This window comes from Astyanax mexicanus, chromosome 1 (assembly GCF_023375975.1).
Source record: "Astyanax mexicanus isolate ESR-SI-001 chromosome 1, AstMex3_surface, whole genome shotgun sequence".
Lineage (NCBI taxonomy): Eukaryota > Metazoa > Chordata > Actinopteri > Characiformes > Acestrorhamphidae > Astyanax > Astyanax mexicanus.
The window spans coordinates 6,846,025-6,873,225 of record NC_064408.1 but is presented as its reverse complement, the minus strand read 5'-3'; the positions used below and the strand labels follow the sequence as shown (position 1 = coordinate 6,873,225).

The 27,201-nt window shown below is 38.6% G+C and overlaps 1 protein-coding gene across 1 annotated transcript in view; it reads right to left on the bottom strand.

Moving 5' to 3' along the window:
- Positions 1–27,201, bottom strand: part of LOC103040661 (astrotactin-2) — a 1,082,674-nt gene that overhangs the window by 87,069 nt on the left and 968,404 nt on the right. The window lies entirely within an intron of this gene.

The following is a 27,201-nucleotide window of genomic DNA, read 5'->3' as shown; positions in this document are numbered from 1 at the left end:
AAGTAAAGTTTACTAAAAGAAAGGATTGATTCAGTAAAATAAATGAAGTAAAGTTTACTAAAAGAAAGGATTGATTCAGTAAAAATAAATGAAGTAAAGTTTACTAAAAGAAAGGATTGATTCAGCAAAAATAAATGAAGTAAAGTTTACTAAAAGAAAGGATTGATTCAGTAAAAATAAATGAAGTAAAGTTTACTAAAAGAAAGGATTGATTCAGTAAAAATAAATGAAGTAAAGTTTACTAAAAGAAAGGATTGATTCAGTAAAAATAAATGAAGTAAAGTTTAATAAAAGAAAGGATTGATTCAGTAAAAATAAATGAAGTAAAGTTTACTAAAAGAAAGGATTGATTCAGTAAAAACAAATGAAGTAAAGTTTACTAAAAGAAAGGATTGATTCAGTAAAAATAAATGAAGTAAAGTTTACTAACAGAAAGGATTGACTGAAGTTCAGTTCACTTATTTACTCTATGTAACATTTAAGTCTTGAAACTGAGTTTAAGTTACTTAAATTTATCTGAAATTCAATTTACTTAAAAAAAAAAAAACAAATGCAGAAAGTTGCAAAACTTTTTTTAAGTAAATTTTGTTATGCATCATTTTTGTTCAGTGTAGGGGGGTCATCATGGTGTTACCAGATCGCCAAAAGCAAGAACTCAAAAAGTAAACTTCTGCGAACAACTGACATAAGGCAATAGGATCCGTGCTGCTTCCAGACATTGTCTGTATTGATGAGTGAGTCACTCTGTGGGTATATGATATCTCCTTTCTCTTTCTGTTACTACTGTGCGTCCAAAACAAAAACGTAAGCTAAAAAAACACAAAAACACTAGAAATCGATGCTAAAGCACATCATGAAATCATCTTATTCCACTTTCTTGTAATTAAGTTAAGCACTGTTCTCCATCTCTTATACGCTACTTTATGCCAATATTATATATACAACTTTGCTATAAAGGCTCTAGTATGATGTATTGTATTAAATTAACAGCAACAACTACAAGGCCTAACTTCAGTTTTTGAACAGTTAAACTCCTGTAGGTTCCTAGATGTGTCTTGGCTTGAATGAGCTGTGATTGTGCAACTCTTTAATAATAAGGGTAGAACCCTCTGTCCCATAGTCTTAATAATAAAGGATCCCACATGGTTCTTGGCTGAGATTTGCAGTTCTTGGGAAGTTCTTTAAAGGGTGTGCAGTCTGTACCATGTACCACGTTTTTCTTTAATCTTTAAGGTTTTAAAAGCTTTACATGAGGTTCTAGTTTCACTCCCATTAATAAACTTTTAACTTCCTAGAACTGCACATCAAACCAAGAATCTTGCAGAAAATGTTATGGTGTTGTCTAGGATGTGGTCTCAAATGCAAAGTTGTTTTTTTTTTTTTTTTTTTTTTTTCATTATTAATGACTGGAGTGGCTTTGGAAAAAGGCCTTTAAAATGGCAAAGGAGAAAAGGGCGGGAAAGTCAAACTAAGGACGTGCAACATGGCATGGCCCAAATAAAGCAAGTGGAACCAAACACACTGAAAGAAACTTAGGAAAGCCTTTCTGTAAAATGAAAACTTAGAATCTCTTTTTTGTGGCTTCTTTTAAGATCTATTTTCCTTCTTTTGTGAGCCTTTTGTTATCTTTTGAAATATCCCCTCTACAAAGGTGCGACAGAGAACTGAGGTTTGGTAGGTGTTTTTAAGCTGTATTCACAGCTAAGCCTGGTTTGCTCTGATTATGGCTGGGAATTCTGGGACTTGGAGTGTTTTTTTTTTTTTTTTTAGCCCAGATCCACCAGCTCTTCCACGGCAGTGTCTAGGCCCTCTGCTGGTGGTTGGTGCACATGCCACTTTTTTTTACAGAAACCATTATTTTTTTTATCATTAATGTAACAGAAACAACCCAGCTCGGATTGGGTTTAACCAATGACTGTAGAAAACATGGATTTTTACAGTTCCATTCCCTACCATTCTACAATGATGCCCAACAATATTGTCCACCATACTTTCGCAATATTTGGACAGCTGGAGCCTGTGCAGTAAAAGCAAGACATAAGCCAGACCTGCTCCATTGGTAGACCTACTTCCTAGACCCTTCTCCCATACCAAACATGTCTCAGACTGCCTTCATTGAGCTGAACAACACTGGAAACATAAGGCTTTCACTATCATTGCTTAATCCAGGATTGAAAACTTGATACCTCATTATCTCAGGCTCATTCAGACCATTTTACTGAATGGTTCTATATACAATCAGTGGTGGACTGTGGAGAAAATTAAATGAAAAAGGTCATCTTTTGAATAGCAATTATGGATAAAACTGAAAAATAAAAAAATAAAAAAATAAATAAATAGGTGAAATTTATCATTTCAGCCATCAAGATCCTTTGTTTTGCACCATAAAATAGTTTAAATACATCAAGCACCAATAGGGCACCATATCACATTTAATTCACTAGTGGGCACATTTTTATTATTATTTTTTTTTCTACTGAAAAGAACAACCTTTATAGTTAAGGATGCACTTCATAATGGCACCTTCTCCCACAGATGGGCACTCATTAAGAAACTCTATGGAAATGTATTGATATAGAGGGCATATTAGTTTATTTGACTATATGATAGGGGACCCTAGTTGGCACTTGATCACTTATTTCCAACAAGAAGGGCCATTTACTTTGGTTTGTGCCATTATATCAAGTTTATTCCATTGTAAGGGCAATTATAGGGCATCACATCATATTTAGTTCACTGGTGGGATACTTCTTTTCTTCAGTATTTTCCATGGGAAAATCTGGACACTGTTTTATATAACTGTATCAACAGAGCCTTAATAATCAGCAGGTTATAAATGTAGATAACTGATGACAATCACAGCAGCCCTGTAACAGATCATGAGTGGAAAATGCTTCTTTTCCTTTACCTCCCATTGTGATAGGCAGAGTATACGTGTACAACTTTATTGTAGTAATATTAGGACTTTAATTATGACTAAAAGATAAAGGAGTAATAAATCAGTGAATGACTGGAGATTAAATGGCAATAGAAAGCTCATTACAACAAGAAGAGACTTGAGACTCAAGAAACTTCAGAAAATCTCTGCCCTAATGGTCAATCGATCCATTTTGTCTTAAAAGAAGACAAAGTGCACTATTGGTTGGCCTAATTTTGACATATTATAGGCCATTGAAGAATTTTTCAAACATAGGAGGTAGCCAAGTCCACCAAATTCCTCCAGTGTTTACAAGAAAGAAGAAGGTTGAAGAAGAAGCTCCTGGGATATCAACTGAATCAAACAGCTCAGTGTTATGAGAGAAGCTGGGTTTGCAATGGTATTCCTGGACGACCGCGTCAAAGTGACCGCCGCTAGGTATAAAAACAAACCTATCAGTCACTGTCGATGCTTTTTCAGGTTGTGGAACTCCATGAACCCTCTGCCCCCACCTTTGCTCAATGGTGGCGGTCTGATGAAAGCACTGGCTTGGGACTTCCAGTTTCAACTTCTATTGGCCTTCAGGGTCCATTCCCACCTTTACCTGGGAAAAGAGCTGGGTTTACAGTAAAGCATCTGGACTTGACATTACAGCGTCTTCTCTACAGGCAGAGCAGAAGCTACAGGAGCTGAAGGTCCTCCTGTCTCTGTTTGATTCATCTGGAGAGAGAGGCTTCAAGCTTGGTCACAAGAGAGACCTTCAGGTGGAGAGTCAGAAAAGAGATAGAGGCTCGTAATTAAACAAAGTTACACAGCAAACTAGCAAATGACATTTTTTCCCTCAGATTTTAGTGGCACAGGGTCCACAATTTGGAAACAAATTTGTTGAAAACACCTGAGCAACCACTGTGAATACAATAGCAACCGCCTAACAACTTTCTAGAAATACTCTTGCAACCACTAAGCAACATCATAGGAATCATATATCACGAAGAATCGACACATCCATTAACTCAAACTAGTGAGAAACCACCAAGCAAACACTTAGATACACAACAGCAACTAGGTTGATAACAAATAAGTAGCGCCACAGCAACCATCTAACCTAGTAGCCAAAGTGGGCAACAAGACTTGAGTCATGAGCCCCCATGACATCTGTTTAGGTAATCCAAGTCAGTATTAACCAACTTCATGAAGGCCTTCTGGGCACTTGAAGAAAAAATGTGGAACCACAGCAACCACCTAGTAACCAAAGCGGGCAGCAAAGTCCAGTGTTGAGTCCAGTAACTGAGAAGTGAGTCCCCAGGAAATCTTTTTAAGTAATCCAAACAATTAATATTGATCAACTTCATGAAGACCTCCTTTGCAATGTAACACCACAGCAATCACCTAGTATCTAAAGAGAGCAGCAAAGCCCAGTGGTAAGTCCAGGAACCTGAGAGGTGATCTCATATGTTAGTTAATCCAAATCAGTATTGACCAACTTCATGAAGACCTCCTAGGCACTTGAAGATTAAGTAACACCAGAGCAACCACCCTAATAACCAAGGTGGGCAGCAAAGATCAGTGATAAGTCCAGTAACTGAGAGTTGAGCCCCCAGGACATCAGTTTAGGTAATCTAATCAATCAATATTGACCAACTTAATGAAGGCCTCCTGTGCAATGTATCACCACAGCAACCACCTAGTAACTAAAGTGTGCAGCAAAGCCCACTGGTAAGCTTAGGAATCTGAGGGCTGGGGACTTCTGTTTTGGCAATCCAATCAATATTGACCAACTTCATGAAGGCCTCTTGATCACTTAAAGAATAAGTAGCACCACAGCAACCACCTATTAACCAAAGTGGGCAGCAAACCTCAGTGGTAAGGCCAGAGATCTGGGAGGTGATCTCTTCTTTGTAGGTAATACAAATCAGTACTGACTTAAGTGCCTCCTTGGCACTTAAAGGAAAAAAATGTAGCACCACAGCAACCACCTAGAAATCAAAGTGAGCAGCAAAGCCCAGTGGTGAGCTTAGGGATCTAAGTGATGAGCCCTTAGGACATTTGTTTAGGTAATCCAAATCTGTATTGACCAACCACATGAAGGCCTCCTGGGTACTTGAAGAAAAAAAAATATAGCACCACAGCAACCACCCTAATAACCAAAGTGTGCAGGGTGAGATTAGGGATCCCCTCCCAGGAAATCTGTTTAGGTTATCCAAATATTCACAAAGGCTTGTTGTTCACTTGAAGGAAAAAAAAGCACCACAGCAACCACCCTAATAACCAAAGCCCAGTGGTGAGCTTAGGGAATCTGAGTGGTGATCCCTTGAGACATTTGTTTTGGCAATTCAGTCAATATTGACCAACTTTATGAAAGCTTCCTGGTCAATTAAAAAATAGTAGCATCACAGCAACCACCGTAATAACTAAAGTAGGCAGCAAAGCTCAGGGAACTAAGAGTTAAGCCCCCCAGGACTTTCATTTGCATCCAAATCAACACTGACCAACTGTATTGAAGTCTCCTGGGGGCCTGGAGACGTGAGTGTGGATTGGATGATGGACCTCAGTGCTTTATCTTAATGTTTAAGGCTCTGGAACATTACACTAAATTGGAGCAGCCTGGAGACCAATCTTCATTAATTGCACATTTCACCAGTAAGAGCTGTAAGAGTGTGAAGGTTCAATTAGCAGGGTAAGAGCACAGTTCTGCTCTAAATATTGCAATGCACACAACATTATGGGTGACATACCAGAGTTCAAAAGAGGACAAATTGTTGATGCACGTCTTGCTGGAGCATCTGTGACCAAGACAGCAAGTCTTTGTGATGCATCAAGAGCCACGGTATCCAGGGTAATGTCAGCATACCGCCAAGAAGAACCAGCCACATCCAACAGGATTAACTGTGGACGCTGTAAGAGGAAGCTGTCTGAAAGGGATGTTTGGGTGCTAACCCGGATTGTATCCAAAAAACATAAAACCACGGCTGATCAAATTACGGCAGAATTCAATATGCACCTCAACTCTCCTGTGTCCACCAGAACTGTCCGTCACCACAATAAATGATTGTGCTCTAAAACCAGGTGTTTCAGTTTCATTGTCCAACACCTGTATATTTATCTTAATAGTCTACTATTTCAGATTTCAGAAATCAATATTTGGTGGAATAACCCTGGTTTTTAATCACAGTTTTTTATGCATCTTGGCATCATGTTCTCCTCCACCAGTCTTACACACTGCTTTTGGATAACTTAAAGCAGTTAAGTTTGGTTTGATGGCTTGTGATCATCCATCTTCCTCTTGATTATATTCCAGAGCTTTGATTTGGTAAAATCAAAGAAACTCATCATTTTTTGTGGTCTCTGTAGATGCTTTGAAACATTTGCTTTTTCATATTAAAAATCGAAAGGTTCAAAACTCTTAAAGGGTCATTTCAACAAAGACCAGGACTTTTAAAGGGTGTAAATTACCAGTAATCTACAGGGAAAGTTTGTAGATGTAAATGAAATGTGACTGAATTCTCGAATCACTGTCTCTGGAGTATGGTTTCCCATGGCCTTGTATTGACAAGAGTGATGCACAGAGAAGAGCCTGAGAAGCTTCAGGTTAGGATGATCTTGAGCTCATGCGTGGGAGTGGAAGCGTCTGGATCTGGACCGGTCAGTGTGTCGGCTAAGCTATGGCTGACTCATTGTTAGGCATCGGTTTTAGGATGTGAGGTCACTGTGCTCTTTTTGGCTCCTCCGGGAACAGGAAGGTCAGTTCAGGAGAAGCTATGAAGCCACAGACGACTGTCTCACTCTCACCTTGTGGTCTTTTCTACCTGTTTTATTTTCTCACACTTTCTCTGTTTCTTCTCTCACCTCTGGAATAATATAATCGAGAGGAAGATGGATGATCAAAAGCCATCAAATCAAGCTGAACTACTTGATTTTTTGCACCAGGAGTAAAGAAGCATAAAGTTATCCAAAAGCAGTGTGCAAGACTGGTGGAGGAGAACATGATGCCAAGATGCATGAAAAAACTGTGATTAAAAACCACCAGGGTTATTCCACCAAATATTGATTTCTGAACTTTTAAAACTTCATGAACATGAAGAAAATATATATTTTTTGTTATTTTAGCCATTTCTCATTTTCTGCAAATAAATGCTCTAAATGACAATATTTTTATTTGGAATTTGGGAGAAATAAAACAACAATGTTCATTTTAATCAAACATAAACCTATAAATAGCAGAATGAGAGAAACTAATTCAAAAACTGAAGTGTTCTCTTAATTTTTTCCAGAGCTGTATATTTATTAGTGAAGCCAATCAGTTACAACATTTAATCTGATGAATAACAACAATATTATGTGATTAACTGCAAATAATAGCACTTGTTCCTTTTAAGACACAAGTTTTTTTAATTTTTTTTTTATAGTAGATATTTAAATATAAATAAAAGTATTAATGTAAGAAATGCAATTATATTATGTTTACTGTATGTTAGTGGTGTTAATGAAAATACTAGTATATACTTGTACAGGGGTTGGACAATGAAACGGAAACAGCTGGTTTTAGAGCACAATAATGTATTGTGGTGACGGACAGTTCTGGTGGAAACAGGAGAGTTGAGGTGCACATTGAATTCTGTGTGATTTGATCAGCCGTGGTTTTATGTTTTTGGATACAATCCGGGTTAGCACCTGAACATCCCTTTCAGACAGCTTCCTCTTACAGCATCCACAGTTAATCCTGTTGGATGTGGTTGGTACTTCTTGGTGGTATGCTGACATTACCCTGGATACCGTGGCTCTTGATGCACCACAAAGACTTGCTGTCTTGGTCACAGATGCTCCAGCAAGACGTGCACCAACAATTTGTCCTCTTTTGAACTCTGGTATGTCACCCATAATGTTGTGTGCATTGCAATATTTAGAGCAGAACTGAGCTCTTACCCTGCTAATTGAACCTTCACACTCTGCTCTTATTGGTGCAATGTGCAATTAATGAAGATTGAACACCAGGCTGCTCCAAAGCCTTTTTTTTGTTTTAGGGTGTGAGGTCACTGTGCTCTTTTTGGCTCCTCCGGGAACATGAAGGTCAGTTCAGGAGAAGCCATGAAGTCACAGACGACTCTCTCACTGTCTCACCTTGTGTTCTTTTCTACCTTTTCTACCTGTTTTTTTTTCTCACACTTACGCTGTTTCTTTCTCTCACCTCTGTGTCTCCTACTTTTCCTCTTTCCACTTCCCTCCTTCTGTGCCTCGGCATGTCCGTCTCGTCTCACCTGTGCGTGAAGCGACTACGCGACGGGCAGAAAAAGAAGAGAAGAAGAAGAAGAAGAAGAAGAAGAAGAAAAAGAAGACAGCCCTGACTGACCTGCCTGGTTTAAAACCCTGCGTTTTAAAAGGTCATTTGCGAATCTGACATCACCGCATCGATGCAGTTTATTAACAGAGACACAGCCTCCATTATGCCCCCGCTGCCAGAGCTGGCCAGGCTGGTGCTCTTGATGCTCAAACATCGTTTAAAAGTCTTAAAAGTCTTTAAAAGTCTTTAAAGTGGCTCCACAGGTGCACGAAGCGGTGAAACCGAGGGCACGAGTCAGGTCGCAAAGTTCTGACTTCATTCCTCCACCTGCAAAAACAGAATCAGCGCTTGCTAAACTCCAAACTCTCGAGAATATCCATCCGATTTATGGATATTTATGCTAATCAGCTGGACGCCCGTAGCATTACATAGCCTTTTTTTTTTCATGAGGGCAAGGTTATAGCAGCTGAAGCCTTCATAGGTATAACTCCAAAAGAATTCAAAATACACCAACGTCATGTTGTTTTAGTCAAATGCCATGAAATGAAATTAAATGCTGAGAAAAAAACGACTGACTCCAGGAGGACTTTAGCAGAAGCTAACAAAAACCGCTAGGCACTTGGAACCTTTCCAATGGAGACCATTTTCACCCAGTCTCTTTCTTCTTATGATTGAATCATTAACACTGACATTAACCGAGGCTGTAAGTGAGACCCTGCAGTTCTTTAGATTAGCTGTTGTTCTGGGTTCTTTTGGGACCTCCTGGATGAGTTGTTCATGCCCTTTTGGAGTAATTTTGGTCAGCCGGTCACTCCTGGGAAGGTTCACCAGTGTTCCATTTGTGTTTTTTTCCATCTATCTATCTATCGAGAATATCCATCCGATTTATGGATATTTATGCTAATCAGCTGGACGCCCGTAGCATTACGTAGCCTTTTTTTTTTTCATGAGGGCAAGGTTATAGCAGCTGAAGCCTTCATAGGTATAACTCCAAAAGAATTCAAAATACACCAAAGTCATGTTGTTTTAATCAAATGCCATGAAATGAAATTAAAAAAATAATAAAAAATGACTGACTCCAGGAGGACTTTAGCAGAGGCTAACAAAAACCGCTATGCACTCTTCCATGGAAACCATTTTCACCCAGTACCTTTCTTATTATTATTGAATCATTAACACTGATCTTAACTGAGGTTGTAATTGAGATCTGCAGTTCTTTAGATTAAATGTAGTTCTAGGTTCTTTTGGGATCTCCTGGATGAGTTGTTCATGCCCTTTTGGAGTAATTTCGGTCAGCCGGCCGGTCACTCCTGGGAAGGTTCACCAGTGTTCCATTTGTGTTTTTTCCATCAGTACATAATAGTGAATCACTGTGGTTCTCTGGAGTCTCAAAGCTTTAGAAATGACTTTATAACCTTTTCCAGACTGATAGATGATCAATGAGTTTGTTTTCTCATCTGTTGTTTTCTTCAGATCTGGGCATAATATGTTGCTTTTTGAGAGCCTTTATCTGCTTCATGTTGTCAGACAGGTTCAATTTTAAATGATTTCTTGATTCTACAGGTCTTGCAGTAATCAGGTTTGATTGTGGTTAATAGTGAAATTAGTAGTGAACCTTAATAATCACCTTAATAAATGAAATTTTATATTTACTCAGGTTATATTTATTTGATATTAAACTTTGTTTGATAGTCTAAAAAAATTAAGTATGATAAAAATGCTTTGAAAGGCTTTAGTATTTATAAGGATTTTAAATTTATATCACAAACTTATAGTCCATAATAATGACTGTGAACAAGCTACAGGCCTAACAGTCTCGTTAAGGACTGAAATCTAGATCTTCTAATGGTTTCTTCTGAAATTAAAGATATTAAAATGAGTTTATGCTGCTTTAGTTGTGGTAACTGTCTCCACTGTCCAGTGAAGGCTCTCGATTAGAACTTTTCAGACCATTGCTGTGAGGATTTGATTGAAATTACTGACAAAAGCATGGTTAGTTAGGTCAGGACGGTTGATGGTCACCGTCCACCTCATCCCCAACTCCCCTACTAATAAAGTTTGAGTGTCCTGAAGGTGATTTAACTCAGAATCAACTGTGCAGTAATAAGATGACTCACAGTTTCAGATTCTGCTGACATCAACTGATACTCCAGCGGGATCTGAACTGGGGCAACAACAGAGGATCAGGATCTCACTCTCTGAACTATTACTCATCTGCCTAATTTGCATGTGCGTCTTCATCTTAGCACAGTGCCAACGACGTCATTTCTAATGAGGGACAGTCTCTTCATCTCCCTCCTGGTTAGATGGAGAGATTTGGGTCGATTCGAGGCAGAATTGGAACAGCAAAGACTGTATACTCACTGTCCTAAAAAAAAAAAATAAACCAAGAATTTGATTGTGGAATGAAATTAATATTTTGATATTTAATGTGTGAATATAATCTTTATATAGTAGTGCATCACAACAAAATAGAATATCATTAAAAGGTTACTTTAATATCAGTAATTCAGTTCAAAATCTGAAACTCTGAAATATATGTACAGGGCCCGCCATAAATATTGGCCATAATTTCAGCTGAAATGTGTTAAAAGCCTTAGATAAATTGGTAACACTTTATAATAACTTTCATTAATATATTTTTAAACTAATGATCGGTAGATGTGAACAAAGCAGTAGTTCATGAGAATTTGAATATTAACAAATGGTCACACATGACACTTATTTATCAGCATGGATATTTATATAAAAAATGTTAGCAAATCATTAGATCATCAGAATTTGAACTTAAATACGAATTTTAAACCGGACGAATGTTTATCAATTGCACTTCATGTTGCCAATGCGTTTATAAGTATTTACAATCGAGAGCAACTTTTTTAGTTTCTTAAAATGTGAAAAATAGCTGTTATTATTCATTAATTAATAGTATATTAATGAAAGTTATTATAAAGTGTTACCAATACATTTCATTTTTATTGCAGCAGCATAATCTCACTCTGAAAAATAAAAAATAAATAGAAAAAAAGAAGCCTTCAACGCTATGAATAAAAAGAAAATCCTGACTAAGAGAAATAATGATTTTTCATAAAATTACCTGTTCCACAATTAATGGCACCCTTAACAATTTCTTGGACATAAATGTATTTGAACCATTTATGTCACTTCTACTGTGATTTATAAAGTGAATCAAAGTATCACTTCCTGTTTTCCTGGGATATAAATATGTAGTTACACAGAGGCCTTTTTCTCTTACTCACTCCTAAACATGGGAAAGATAAGAGCACACACTATTCAAGTAAGTTAGATGCGTGTTGACCTTAAAAAAAAAAAAAAAAAAACAAACAAAAAAAAAAACACTGTATCTTGGTACTTTTGATACTCACTGTGGGCAGTGTGCCTAATAAAACACAGTGGATCAACACCAGCAGATGTTGTACATGTCTCTCCAAACCATCACTGATCATCAGTAAATTTTACATTTCATTTAAAGTAAATCAAGGGAGCAGAGTCTGGAGGAGGAGTGGAGAGACACACAGTCCAAACTGCTCGAGGTCTAGTGTGAAGTTTCCACCAATCAGTGATGGTTTGGAGAGACATGTCATCTCTTACCAGGAGGTAGACTATCTAAAGTAGCCTCTGAGCACCTTTTTAAAGGAAAGCGGTGGATAGTTGACATATCTGCCTGCCTGAGACACACAGTAATTGCTTGGCAATGAGTTTGGCATCAATTCCTGCAATGTCTGCTGGTCTTTGCCCTTTTGCGGAACCTTGTACTTCGGCCCGTATTTCTTTCGTACGCCATTCGTACGAGTTAATTGGCCACTAGTCTCTTGTCATTATGTTAAGTTTGGCTAAAAGAATAAACTCAGTGACCTCCTCTGATGCTGAATTGAAGTGGACTGGGCATTACATCACTACCTGCGTGGTGTTTGGTTCTAAGAGGAGTTTTAAAAAAGTCGAAAAATAGGCTTTTGTGTCATTACGACGTCTGTGACGACTTTAAATTAATGTATATATATTATATATGCTCGTAATTGACAGATGATTCTTTCTTTCTTTTTCTGTTTCATTTACTCTCTCTTACTCTTCTGCCATGAATCCATCTAGACTCCTCTCTCTTTCTTTATATCTATTTATTCATCTTTCTTTATCTCTCTCTATGTCTAACTCGTCAATATCCGTCATCCCATTTTCTTTTTATTTCTTTCATTTATCTCACTTACTCTATCTGTCTATCCTTTTGGCTCTCTTTTTCCCTCTTCCCCTGCTATCTATCTATCCATTATTCGTAAGGAGAGTCTTTTGTCATTGTGTTACGTTTAAAAAAGTAAAAAAAAAAAAATAGGCTTTTAAGTCGTTACGACGTCTGTGATAAACTTTAAATTAATGCATGTATGCATTAATGCTCGGAATTGACAGACAATTCTTTCTTTCTTTCTTTCTTTTCCTCTTTCACTTACTCTCTCTTACTCTTCTGCCATGTATCAATCTAGACTGTCCTATATCTTTAATTTATCTTTTCCACTTTTCTTTAATCTATCTATCTATCTATCTATCTATCTATCTATCTATCTATCTATCTATCTATCTATCTATCTATCTATCTTAAAAAAGTCAAAAGGTAGGCTTTTAAGTCGTTACGAAGTCTGTGATGAACTTTAAATTCATCTATATATATATACTTATGTATGCATTGATGCTCGGAATTGACAGACGCTTCTTTCTTTTTTTTTCTTTCTGTCTTTCTTTCTTTCTTTTCCTATTTCACTTATTCTCTCTTAATCTTCTGCCATGTATCCATCTAGACTGTCATATATCTCTTTACTCTCTATCTATCTATCTATCTATCTATCTATCTATCTATCTATCTATCTATCTATCTATCTATCTATCTATCCATCCATCCATCCATCCATCCATCCATCCATATTTCGTACGCCATTTGTACGAGTTAATTGGCCACTAGTCTCTTGTCATTATGTTTATAGTTTGGCTAAAATACCAAACTCAGTGACCTCCTCTGATGCTGAATTGAAGTGGACTGGGCATTACATCACTACCTGGGTGGCATTTGGTTCTAAGAGGAGTTTTAAAAAAGTCGAAAAATAGGCTTTTAAGTCGTTACAACGTCTGTGACGACTTTAAATTAATTTATATATATATACGTATGTATGCATTGATGCTCGGAATTGACAGACACTTCTTTCTTCTTTCTTTCTTTCTTTCTTTCTTTTCCTCTTTCACTTACTCTTTCTTACTCTTCTGCCATGTATCCATCTCGACTGTCCTATATCTTTAATTTTCCTTTTCCACTTTTCTTTACTCTCTCTTTCTTTATATCTATTTGCTCATCTATCTCTATCTCTCTCTATGTCTCACTCATCAATATCCATCATCCTATTTCCTTTTTCTTTCTTTTACTTATCTCTCTATCTATATTTAGTTCGCCATCCGTACGAAGAGTTTATTGGCCACTAGTCTCTTGTCATTATGTTTAAAAAATTCAAAAAGTAGGCTTTTAAGTCGTTACGAAGTCTGTGATGAACTTTAAATTCATCTATATATATATACTTATGTATGCATTGATGCTCGGAATTGACAGACACTTCTTTCTTTTTTTTTTCTTTCTGTCTTTCTTTCTTTCTTTTCCTATTTCACTTATTCTCTCTTAATCTTCTGCCATGTATCCATCTAGACTGTCATATATCTCTTTACTCTCTATCCATCCATCCATCCATCCATCCATCCATATTTCATACGCCATTTGTACGAGTTAATTGGCCACTAGTCTCTTGTCATTATGTTTATAGTTTGGCTAAATACCAAACTCAGTGACCTCCTCTGATGCTGAATTGAAGTGGACTGGGCATTACATCACTACCTGGGTGGCATTTGGTTCTAAGAGGAGTTTTAAAAAAGTCGAAAAATAGGCTTTTAAGTCGTTACAACGTCTGTGACGACTTTAAATTAATTTATATATATATACGTATGTATGCATTGATGCTCGGAATTGACAGACACTTCTTTCTTTTTTTTTTCTTTCTGTCTTTCTTTCTTTCTTTTCCTATTTCACTTATTCTCTCTTAATCTTCTGCCATGTATCCATCTAGACTGTCATATATCTCTTTACTCTCTATCCATCCATCCATCCATCCATCCATCCATATTTCATACGCCATTTGTACGAGTTAATTGGCCACTAGTCTCTTGTCATTATGTTTATAGTTTGGCTAAATACCAAACTCAGTGACCTCCTCTGATGCTGGATTGAAGTGGACTGGGCATTACGTCACTTCCTGGGTGGCATTTGGTTCTAAGAGGAGGCTTTCGAAAAATAGGCTTTTAAGTCATAAATACGTATGTATGCATTGATGCTCGGAATTGACAGACGCTCCCTTTAACGCAAGTATGCATGGGCATGGCATGTGTGTAATTCACAAAGATCGAAAGAAAGAGAGATAAAGAGCGAGAGAGAAAGAGAGAGAGAGAGAGAGAGAGGGGAAATCGAGCGCGAGAGTAAGAGTATGTGTGTGCGAGAGCCCAGTCTTGGCGCCCTGCCTGCTCTCCAATCTGCTGATGGCTCTGCTCGTGACGCCGGCAGAAGCAGTAGCCATTTTTAGCGATGAGGTCATCCTTAATTAAGCACACAAAGGCGGGCAGCCGAGCCACTCCAATTCGTTATCTGCGCTCATCCTCAAGGACGGCCTTTTATCTCCTTCTAATTGAATCTCGCTCCAGAGCCGGCCTTATTGCTGAGCATAGCCACTCCAGGATCCACTCCAAAGCAGCGCCAGGATTGTTACATAAACAAAAGGAAGCACCCCTCCTGCCCCCGACTCCGCCCCCCATTTCACTCACCCACCAAACCCACCCACCCTCCGTCGGTCCGGGGGGGGTTAGGGGGTTCGAGGGTTGGTGGCGTGGGGGGGTACGGGCGAACGATGTGGGTGGGGGGTGGGGTTGGATGGACAGCGTACAGCGATGGATCTCCGATAAGCCGGTAGATGAAGATGAAATAGAGACGAGAATAAAAAGATCAAATGCCTCTCGCGCTCCCGTCGCGCTCTCTCTCGCGCGCTCTCTCTCTCTCTCGCTGTCACACAGCAGGACTGTACGATGACATCATCTGCATGTTGGGGGGGCTGGAGTGAGCGCATTCTCCCTCTCTCTCTCTCTCTCGCGCGCTCGCTCGCTCTCGCGTGTTCTCTCATCCTGTTCGCTTTCTCTCGCTCTCTCTCTCTCGGTTTCCCCTCGCTCACTCAGTCTGGATGTCTCTCTCTCTCTCCACATTGCAGGCTTTCCCGCTCTCTTTCCGTCTCTCTCTCTCTCTCTCTCTCGCTTACTTTCTCTACTTATTTTTCTTTCTCCTCTTTTCACTTTCTCTCTTCCCCACTTTTTGCCTTTCTTTAACCGTCTCTTAAAACATATCTCGTTTTGTCTCGTACACGTTTGCTGTATGTCTTATCCTTTTTATCAGCTTCTCATCTTTCAGTCTTTCTTTCTCTTTCACTTCTCTAAGATACTAAGAGTGCCTTTCTTTCATTCACTCACTCTTTCTTTCTTTACCTGTTTCACTTATTTTCCACTTTTCCTTACTCTTTCTTTATTTATCTCTATTTATTCATCTATCTCTATCTCTCTTACTCTCTCGTCATTATAACTACACTCTCTTTCTGTTTCCCACTTTTGCCAACTCTCTCTTTCTATCAATCTCTCCATCTCATTCTCTTTCTCTCTCACATATCTCTCTTCTCCTTTTTCGCTCTCTCTTCCTCTTCCTCCATGTATCTATCTAGACTGTCACATATCTCTCCTTTTTGTTTTCCACTTTTCCGTACTCTCTTTCTTTATATTTATTTATTCATATATCTCCATCCCTCTCTTTCTCTCTCTCGCCATTATCTGTCATCCCATTTTATTTTCCTTTCTTTCACTTTTTATCTCACTTACTCCATCTCTCTCTCTCTCCTTTTGGCTCTATTTTTTCACTCCTTCCCTGCTATCTATCTATCTATCTATCTATCTATCTATCTATCTATCTATCTATCTATCTATCTATCTATCTATCTACACTCTTTCTGTTTCCCACTTTTGCCAACTCTCTCTCCTTCTCTCAATCACTCCATCTCTCTCACATTTCTCTCTCTCTCTTCATTTTATTTCCCTCTTTTCCTTTTTCCCTCTTTTCCCTTACTTTATCTTGCTCTCACAATTTCTCTTGCTTTTACCAGTTATCCCTCCCTTTTCTTTTCACCCCATCTTTCATCTATCTATCTATGCTCTCTTCTGTTTTCTACAACTTTCTTTCTCTCAATCTCTCCATCTCTCTCTTTCAAATCTCTTTCTCCTTCTTATTTTTCTTTTTTTCCTTTCTCGCTCTTTTCCCTTACTTTCACTCTGACTTTCACTCACTCTCTCTCTTTTCATGTTTCCCCTTCTCTCTATCTCACTTTCCCTTAAATTCACCCATACAATTTATCTCTCACTTTCTTTCTTTCTTTCTTTCTTTCTTTTCTTTTAATAATAAAGCTCTCTTTAACTCAAATAACTTCTCTCCTTTTTACTGTAACTGTAATTTTCTTTCCCTCCTCCCCCCCCCTCTCTCTCTCTCTCTCCCTCTCTCTCCTTCGATATATCTTATTTTTTTATGTCTTTCCTTTTTTACTTACATTCTCTCACTACCTCTGTACTATTTCTCTTTGTTCCCTTTTTCCATACTCTCTTTCTTTTTCTCCCCCTCTTCCTCACACTTCTGCAATTTCTCTCTCTCTCTCTCTCTCTCTCTCATTTCTCCTCAGCTAACCCTGCTCTCCGTCATGTGTCTTGTAGAGAAACAGCAGGCTGGGGATGACACTCTTTCTCATCCTTAATTAGTGAATGTGGGAGAGGAGCGTCGGCGTCTCCAGACAGTCCGTCTGACCTATAGAGGAGATAATGGGCCGCCCAGCTTCAGACACTGACACGCGGAGAGCAGCCGACTGCGCAGCCCTTATAAATCCAGCTCCACTACTGAAATCAGCAGCAGCAGCAGTGTTAGCCGCTATGCTACGAGCTGCTATGCATAATGCATCCTGTATAAACGCTGCACTCTGTGTTTACTGCTGAGAAGCTCAACAACATACAAGTTTAATGCGCTCAGAACCCAAGACTCAAACTGTTGGGGAAATACATGATTCAGAGTCTGTGAGACACCAGGAGAACCCTGCTGAAAAAACAGCATGGCCAGCTCAAACTGAACAAGTTGGTTAAGCTACTGTAGTTGTACATAATGACCAATATTATCAATCTGATTAGTGAGTATCACCAAGCACCACTATGCTGGTTGATCAGCATCACCAAGCTGGTTGACGAGCATCACTAAGCATCATCGAGTTGGTCAACCAGAATGACCAGAAATACCAAAATCAAATGCATGATCAAGCACCACCAAGCTGGTTGACTAGCATCAAAAAGCATCACCAAGCATTAGTAAGCTGGTCAACCAGCATTATCAAGCATTACTAAGCTTGTCGACTAGCATCGACAAGCATCACCAAGCTGGTTGACTAGCATCAACAAGCATCACCAAGCATCACTAAGCTGGTTGACCAGCATCACTAAGCATCATCAAGTTGGTCAACCAGAATGACCAGAAATACCAAAATCAAATGCATGACCAAGCATCACCAAGCTGGTTGACTAGCATCAAAAAGCATCACCAAGCATTACTAAGCTGGTCAACCAGCATTACCAAGCATCACTAAGCATCACTAAGCTGGTTGACCAGCATCACTAAGCATCACTAAGCTGGTTGACCAGCATCACTAAGTTTCACTAAGCTGGTTGACCAGCATCACCAAACACCATCAAGTTGGTCAACCAGAATGACCAGAAATACCAAAATCAAATGCATAACCATAGATCACCAAGCTGGTGGAACAGAATCACCAGGCAACACCATAGTAGTTAACCAGCATCACCAAGCATTACCAAACATCATCAAGCTGGTTGAGCAGCATCACTAAACTGGTTTACCAGCATCATCAAACATCATCAAGCTGATTGACCAGCATCAACAAGCTGGTGGACCAGCATTATCATGCATCACCATTGACCACTGAGCTGGTTGAACACAATCACCAGGCAGCACCAATGTGGTTAACCAGCATCAGCAAACATCATAAAGCTGGTTGCAAAGAGGAATTGACACATTTTAATAATTCCACTTATGTTTATTCTTCCACTAGAAAAACTTTACTGATTTTAAGAATATTTTTTTTTCACCCTGACAAATTCTCAGAAGCTTAAGTCTGACCGTATGACCCAGTGAACTTTAAATTCCTTCCTTTGTAACCAAATATTTATAGACAATATTTTATTTTCTATAATTGTCTATTAACAAATGCATGGCAAACTGTAGGGATTAACAGGATAAACTGTGTTAAGCACCAATTTAGGCTCTAAGCATTAAGGGAAGCAAGTCTCCCAGCTCAAGAAATACAAGCAGAAGCACAAAAAGTAAAAGCCCATGTTCTCTCCAGCATTACAGCTCAGCTCAGCCCTGCCTCTGACTCTGACTCTGCATGCGGATGCCATCTAGAGGCTCTGTCAGCAGGTGACGGGTACACAGACACTGAATACACCACTGAATCAGGAGTCTGCTTGACAAGAATAGCAGGAGAAAGCAAATAGAAGCAATCGGACTGAGTACAGAATTGAACAAATGCGATCTAGAAATGTATTAAACTCTAAAATGTAGTAAATATTGTCTAATATGCAATAATTTCCATTATAAGAATGTTACAAGTATTTAATTACATTTTCCTCTACTTGTATTTGATTGCAGACAGTATAAACCCCAGATCTGTATTGTTTTATCTGCCTTAAACACCTTGAATTCAGTGTTTTTTCATTATTTTAAAATGTCCTGCATCGTAGATTAACATTACAGTCATCCGAACTATGTAGAAAAACTGTAATGTAATTGTTTAGAAAATGTATATTTTACATTATTTAAAGTAGCACCTTTTGCTTAGATGACAGTTTTGCGCATCTTGGCTGGATTTTCTCAGTCAGCTTTATGAGGTAGAATCACCTGGAATTCAGGCTTTTAGTTAACAGCTGTGCTGAACTTGTCAAGAGTTAATTAAACTTGAATTTATTGTCTCTTAATAAAGTGTTTGAGAGCATCAGTTAAGGTAAAGTAGTGAAGAGGTAGAGTTACAGGTATACAGTGAATAATAGTGAATATTTGAGTAATGTTCTAATCCAGATTACTCAACTAAGTAACGAAAGAGAAATACTTTAAGAAATAAAAGAAAATATCCTCAAGTGGAGTCACCAAAAAGACCATTAAAAACATAAGGATGATGGAACTGGCACTCATCAGGACTGCCCCAGGAAAGGAAGAGCAAACGTTTCCTCTGTTGTACAGGATAAGTTCATCAAAGTTACCAGTGTTAACACAGAGTATTTTTTTGGTTTGTTTAACACTTATTTTAAGTTACCACATGATTCTTGTGTGTCTTATGTGTTCCTTCATAGTCTGAATTACTTCAATATTCATTTGATATATAGGAATACATTTAAAAAAAAAACAATGTATAAGAGTGTTTTCAAACTTTTGACTGGTACTCTATGTCCATTTCACAAGTTCAGACATGCTATACACTCTTAAAAATGTTGAGATGGGCGTAAATTAGGGATAATAATGAGCCAAATGAGTCAAATCCTCAAATCCAAAATAGATTTTAAGTGTTTTTTTTTTTCTTTTTTAACATGTATTTCAGGCCTGAAATGGAGGAATGTAATTTGTATTTATAAATGAAATAAACAGTACACAAACTGGAAAGGAGGAGGAGACTGAACTGAATGATCTTACAACATATTTAATTAAAGCAGATTCAGCTCCAGATTTTAAACTATTTTTATCTTAAAAGTTGAATTGCTGTATAATGCAAATGATTTGGTGATATTAGATAATATTAAGGCAGTATGTCCGTTATTATGGTTTATTATTAGGTCCTTGGTATTCCACAGTTCCATGGCTCCTAGCAGACCCAGTTTCCTAGAAATGACTGGGGGAAAAGAGCCTCTGCAGTTCATGTGAGGTAAAGGAATCCCAGATGTATCAGAACTGGAGTAAAAACACTAGAACTCCTCACAGACTCAGTGTAAATATGCAGTAAATATGCAGTATAGGGTGTAAATACATTATGAGCAGTAGTTTATGACTAAGCTTTGGGCTAGGCGAGCGGCATCATTGCTGGGAATCGATCTTTACGCACCAAATTGTTCACCAAATAGCCCATAGTAAAGCTGTTTATAGACGGATGAACTAGAACATTCTCCGTGCCCAGCATTGGTCAGAACAAAGCTAAACATTTTATTTAGTTTAATTAGTAAATGCAAAACATATTTGTGGGCACTGACTCAATCGCCTTAGGTGAGCTCTGTGGCTCGTTGCGAAATTTCCCAAATATCACAGTGCGTGTGGGGTAAGAGAGAGAGAGAGAGAGAGAGAGAGAGAGAGAGAGAGAGAGAGAAAATAAGAGTAAAAGAGTGAGTCAATGAGTAAGCAAGGGAAAAAGAGAGTGTGAAAGTAAGTGAGTGTGGAGTAACACTCACAAGATGACACAAGATAACACCTCACAGGTGTGGGGTTCACAAGCCATCATTGCCTGACGTAACACTTGAGGTAAATGAGAGAGTGAGAGAGAGAGAGAGAGAGAGAGAGAGAGAGAGAGAACAAAGGAAAAAAAGAGTGTGAAAGGTAGATGACACAAGATAACACCTCACAACTTATACAGGTGTGGGTGTTCTCAAGCCATCATTGCATGACGTAACACGAGGTAAAAGAGAGAGAGAGAGAGAGAGAGAGAGAGAGAGAGGGAAAGAAAACATGAAAGTAAGAGAGTTGGTCAATGAGTAAGTAAGGGATAGAGAGAGGGTGAGATTGAGTAACACTCCACAAGATAACACCTCACAACTTATACAGGTGTGGGGTTCTCAAGCCATCATTGCATGATGTAACACTTGAAGTAAATGAGATAGATAGAGAGAGAGAGAGAGAGAGAGAGAGAGAGAGAGAGAGAGAGAGAGAGAGAGAAAATGAGAGTAAGAGAGTGAGTCAATGAGTAAGCAAGGGAGAAAGAGAGGGTGAGATTAAGTAAGACTGGGTAGTGTTAAAAAAAACTCTCTTACAAGACAACACCTCACAACTTATACAGGTGTGGGTGTTCTCAAGCTATCATTGCATGATGTAACACTAAAGGTAAATGAGAGAGTGAGAGAGTGAGTGAAAGAATGAGTTAGTGAGTTAGGGGAGGGGGAGAAAGAAAAATGTGTGTTCAACATCACTTACAAGAGAACACCTCACAACTTATACAGGTTTGGTTTTCTCAAGCCATCATTGCATTACAAAACCCTTGAGGTGAGAGAAAGAGAGAGAGAGAGAGTGAGAGAATGAGTAACACTGGCCAGTGTTGTTCCTCATTAACAAGATAACACCTCTGGGTTTTCTCAAGCCAGCACATGACGTAATACTTAAGGTACAAGAGAGAGGGAGAGAAAGAAAGAGAGAGCGAGCAAGTGAGTGAATGAATGAGAGAATGAGTGATTGAATGAAAAAATGAGTGAGTGAATGAATGCGAGAGTGAGTGAGTGAATGGATGTCAGAGTGAGTGAATGAATGAGAGAGTGAGTTTGTGAATGAATGCGAGAGCAAGTGAGTGAATTAATGCAAGAGTGAGTGAGAGAATGAATGCGAGAGTGAATGCAAGAGTGAGTGAGTGAATGAATGAGAGAGTGAGTAAATGAGAGAGAAGGGAGTCAATTAATGCGAGAGTGAGTGAGAGAATGAATGCGAGAGTGAATACAAGAGTGAGTGAGTGAATGAATGAGAGAGTGAGTAAATGAGAGAGAAGGGAGTCAATTAATGCGAGAGTGAGTGAGTGAATGAATGCAGGAGTGAGTGAGTGAGTGAGTGAGTGTGCGAGTGAGTAAATGAATGAGAAAATGAGAGAGAGAGAGAGTGAGTGAATGAATGAGAAAATGAGAGAGTGAGTGAGTGAATGAATGCGAGAGTGAGTGAGTGAGTGAGTGAGTGAGTGAATGAGAGTGAGTGAATGGGAAAGTGAGTGAGTGAGAGAGTGAGTGAGTGAATCAGAGAGTGAGTGAGTGAATGAATGCGAGAGTGAGTGAATAAATGTAAGAGTGAGTGAATAAGTGAGCAAATGAGTAAGTAAAAGAAAAAAAGAGAGTGTAGGAGAGAATGAGTAAGTGAGAGAGTTGGAGAGGGAGTAAGAGATTGAGAGTGGAAGAGAGAGTGCGAGAGAGACAGTGAGTAAGTAAAAGAGATAGACTGAGAGAGAATGAGAGAGTGAGAGAAAGAGAATGTGAGAGTGGGAAAGAGGAATAGAGAGAGAAAATGAGTGAGAGAGTGAGTGAGAAAGAATGAGTGAGAGAGAGACAATGAGAGAGTGAGTAAGAGAGTGAGATCACAAGAAAAAGAGAGAAGGAAAGTAAGAGTGGGGGAGGAGCCTAAGGGTTTGCCAGTATAAGAGATTACATTCACTCTTAAAACCTGCAGGATTTTCTGGCCAAATTTAGAGATTAGTCTCCATCAGAAGTTCTGCTCCAGCCTCATGACCTCCGCCGGCCGTTCCCTCAGAAGAGTACAGCAGATCAGGGGTTCGAGCCAAGAGGACGAAACCCGAGCGCCATGTTTACTCTGCAATTATCCATTCAGCTCTTTAAGCAGCTCAACAAGTCTCCCTCGTTTCTATGAAGTATAAACAGTAGCTTTCAATTCCATTTCCATTCCATTCCTCTCACAAACATGATGCAGGAATACATGGAGGCTGGAAGAGATTAGAATTTATATCCAAAGTTTTATACAGAGTTTATCCAGGTTCATATTCTGTGGAAAAGGAGTTTTATCAAGTCGCTTGGGGTCATTTTTACTGATCCATTCATTAGAAAATTCTGACAAAGTGTAAGGGACAGTTAAGTGTTTAAATTATGTAGTAAAATAAAAACAACAAAAATGGAGATACCTAATTTTCATTGGACAGAGAAGATACAGGGGTTGGACAATGAAACTGAAACACCTGTCATCATTTTAGTGTGGGAGGTTTCATGGCTAAATTGGAGCAGCCTGGTGGCCAATCTTCATTAATTGCACATTATTGCACCAGTAAGAGCAGAGTGTGAAGGTTCAATTAGCAGGGTAAGAGCACAGTTTTACTCAAAATATTGCAATGCACACTATAACATTATGGGCGACATACCAGAGTTCAAAAGAGGATAAATTGTTGGTGCACGTCTTGCTGGCGCATCTGTGACCAAAACAGCAAGCTTCGTGATGTATCAAGAGCCACGGTATCCAGGGTAACGTCTGCATACCACCAAGAAGGACCAACCACATCCAACAGGATTAACTGTGGACGCTGTAAGAGGAAGCTGTCTGAAAGGGATGTTTGTATCCAAAAAACATAAAACCACGGCAGTATTCATTGTGCACCTCAACTCTCCTGTTTCCATCAGAATTGTGCTCTAAATCCAGGCGTTTCAGTTTCATTGTCCAACCCATGTATTTCCAAACAAACTAAATGAAAAACCTTGGGAACCAAGCATGTCTTGGTTGTCAGGCTGGATTTGGGATAAAGTTTTCAAAGTGAAAAGACAAGACAGCTCACAAAGTTGTCATTTCTTTATCATCAGCCGATAAACCTACGAGATCTTCCTCACAGTTCATCAACGAAACACCACACATTAATCTTAGCGCTGTCTGCACCGACCCGACCCCATAAAACCGAGGACAGACGGATCAGACTGCTCTCTGTGGAGATAGAAGCAGGTCCAAGAAAAACAAGCAGAGCCAGATTGGAGAACTTACAGTATCGGTCCGGGCTGACCTGGACCGCGCTACCTGAGCGGAGAGGAGCAGGACTGATTGCACGCCAAAGAAACTCCTGGATTTTAAATGGCAGGATTTATGAACTGGTGACTAGGCCATGGTCCAACCACATCACAGAGACATGCCGTTTCCTCTGCCACCCTGACCTGCCCTGAGATATTTGTGGGGCGGATGGGAATAGTCCGTTTTACGTTAGCTTCTCCAGCTGTGTAACTCAAAGTCTCTACGTCTCATCCGTCCATTTGTTTTTCCATCTTTTTGGATCAGAATTAGAGATGATGTGGTTTAAAAAGTGATTATGCAATGGTTGGCTGACCTATCTTTCTACTTAATGGTATTTGAGAATGTACTAGTGTATCTTAAAAAAAATAAATAAAATAAAATATAATTGAAAAGTTACTTTATTTCAGTAATTCAGTTTAAAACGTGAAACTCATATACAGTATTATATAGATGTATTAAACACAGAGTGATCTACATCTGAGTCTCTTTCTTATTATTGAATCATTAACACTGATCTTAACTGAGGTGAGTGAGATCCTGCAGTTCTTTAAATGTTGTTCTGGGTTCTTTTGGGATCTCCTGGATGAGTTCTTCATGCCCTTTTGGAGTGATTTCAGTCGGTCGGCCGGTCACTCCTGGGAAGGTTCACCAGTGTTCCACGTTTTCTCCATTAGTGAATAATAGTGAATCACTGTGGTTCTCTGGAGTCCCAAAGCTTTAGAAATGACTTTATAACCTTTTCCAGACTGATAGATGATCAATGAATTTGTTTTCTCATCTGTTGTTGAGTTTCTTCAAATGGGGGGATAATAATGTGCTGCTTGTTTCTAAGATCTTTTATCTGCTTCTTGTTGTCAGACAGGTTCTATTTAGTAAGTAATCAGGTGTGGTTGTGGTTAGTAGTAAAATTGATATCAGTTTTCCTAAAAATGTGATTAATCATAGTTAATTGGTTTGGATAGTTTTTTTCCCCCCTTTTCATTTAAAATTAGTTTTTTTATATTTACACAGGTTATATTTGTCTGATATTGATGTTTTTTGATAATCTAAAAATGTATAATATATTGGTATGCATTGTTACAATACAGACATCATTATAAAATGATGGAAATCAAAAGTAACAGCAAAGGTTTCCTCCTTGCACTGTTCTGGCCATTCAAGGAAAAAAAAGACCAGAAATTTAGTAATTTTAGTTTTAGCTAGATATTTCCTCTTGTTTCCCCTTCTTTGCTACCCTGGTTGGACATCACTGGCCAGGCAATACGTCTCCAGCAGCATTAGATAATTCCTCGTTTCAAAAAATGCTCTATTCCTTCCATAAATCCTCTCACTTACCATCTCCAACTTCATATCAACAGTGTTCATCCATAAACCAGAAAACAATGGACGCCTTTATCCTCACATATATCTCATAAAATGAGGTAATTCACCCTGATACTTTATAGAATATGATAGATGAAGCAGAAAATGTTTCCAAATTAGAGTCTGTGACAAGAGCTGTCAAGATCATCCGTCTCCTGATTATGGCACTGATCCGGCTATCACTGATCCAAAGTCTTCTGAGATTAAAAACCATAGTACTGTCGTTGATGTCACTGCTGGAGGACAACAAGCATACTGATAATAAAAGAAGCATGGGTATATAAAAGCTGTATTTGGATTGATCGAACCCAAAAGCAGATTTTACCTAATTGTAATCCTCTGGAATATAATCAAGAGGAAGCTGGATGATCACAAGCCATCAAACCAAACTGAACTGCTTGAATTGTTGCAGCAGGAGTGAGTAGCATAAAGTTATCCAAAAGCAGTGTGTAAGACTGGTGGAGGAGAACATGATGCAAAGACGCATAAAAACTGTGATCAAAAACCACCAGGTTTATTCCACCAAATATTGATTTCTGAACTCTTAAAACTTTATGAATATGAACTTGTTTTCTTTGCATTATTTGAGGTCTGAAAGCTCTGAATCTTTTTTTGTTATTTCAGCCATTTCTTATTTTCTTATGCAAATAAATGCTACAACTTTTTTTAATCAAGTTAGAATAGGTCTAAAGGATATACGAAACATGAATAGCTTATGAAGTTATTTACACAAAATCACTCTCACATAAAGATAAAGATCTCACCAGCTCTATTCTTACCAGTTTCAGTCCCTTTCAGAAAGAGCCATTTAAGGGCTTTATCACTTTTATGCAAATATGCTGCTGAGGGTTTACAACACATTAGTGTTAGCTTGTGATAAATGGCGAAATACGAACAAGCTAGTTCATGCTTAACTGTAATAGCACAAAAGCACAAAACTCATTATTTGAAAGTACCTATATATCCCTCATCTGCTGACTTGCTAGGGACAGTGGGTACAGATTCCTCCTTCAGAAGAAGTCTGCTGTACCGAACTGAAACTAAACGCACATGAGAAGGGAAATAAACAGATTTTGTTTCCAATAAGATGCACGAAAGAAAAACGTGAAGACAATCAGTGATGGTTTGGAGATACATGTCATCTGCTGGTGTTGATCCACTGTGTTTTTTTTTATCAAGTCTAAAGTCAGTGCAGTTTTGTTTTCCCACAAAATCTCACAGCACTTCATGCTTCCCTCTGCTACTGACAACTTTTATAGAGATGCAGATTTCATTTTCCAGCAGGACTTGGCACACTGCCCACACTGCCAAAAGTACCAATTGGTCTTATATAATATTCTAATTTTCTGAGACACTGATTTTTGGGTTTTCATTGGTTGTAAGCCGTAATAATCAACAATAAAAGAAATAAACGCTTAAAATAGATCACTGTGTGTGTAATACATCTATATAATATATTAATTCATTCACATATTGAAATACTGAAAATTACTGAAATAAAGTAACTTTTCAATGATATTCAAATTTTTTGAGATGCACCTGTATAGTGTAGTTTTTGTGATTAGCAGGTGCCATTAAGCATCGCAATAAAGTGCTTCCACATTTTTAACAGCCAGCATATTGGCAGGCCGGTTTCCATCAGCGCTTTTTTGGCGAAAGTAGAAAAGACCCTTCGTTTGTGGACTGGCTGTGATTGAAAGGGGCTTGTGGGTAAAGAGAACGCGTGAGTCACTCACCATC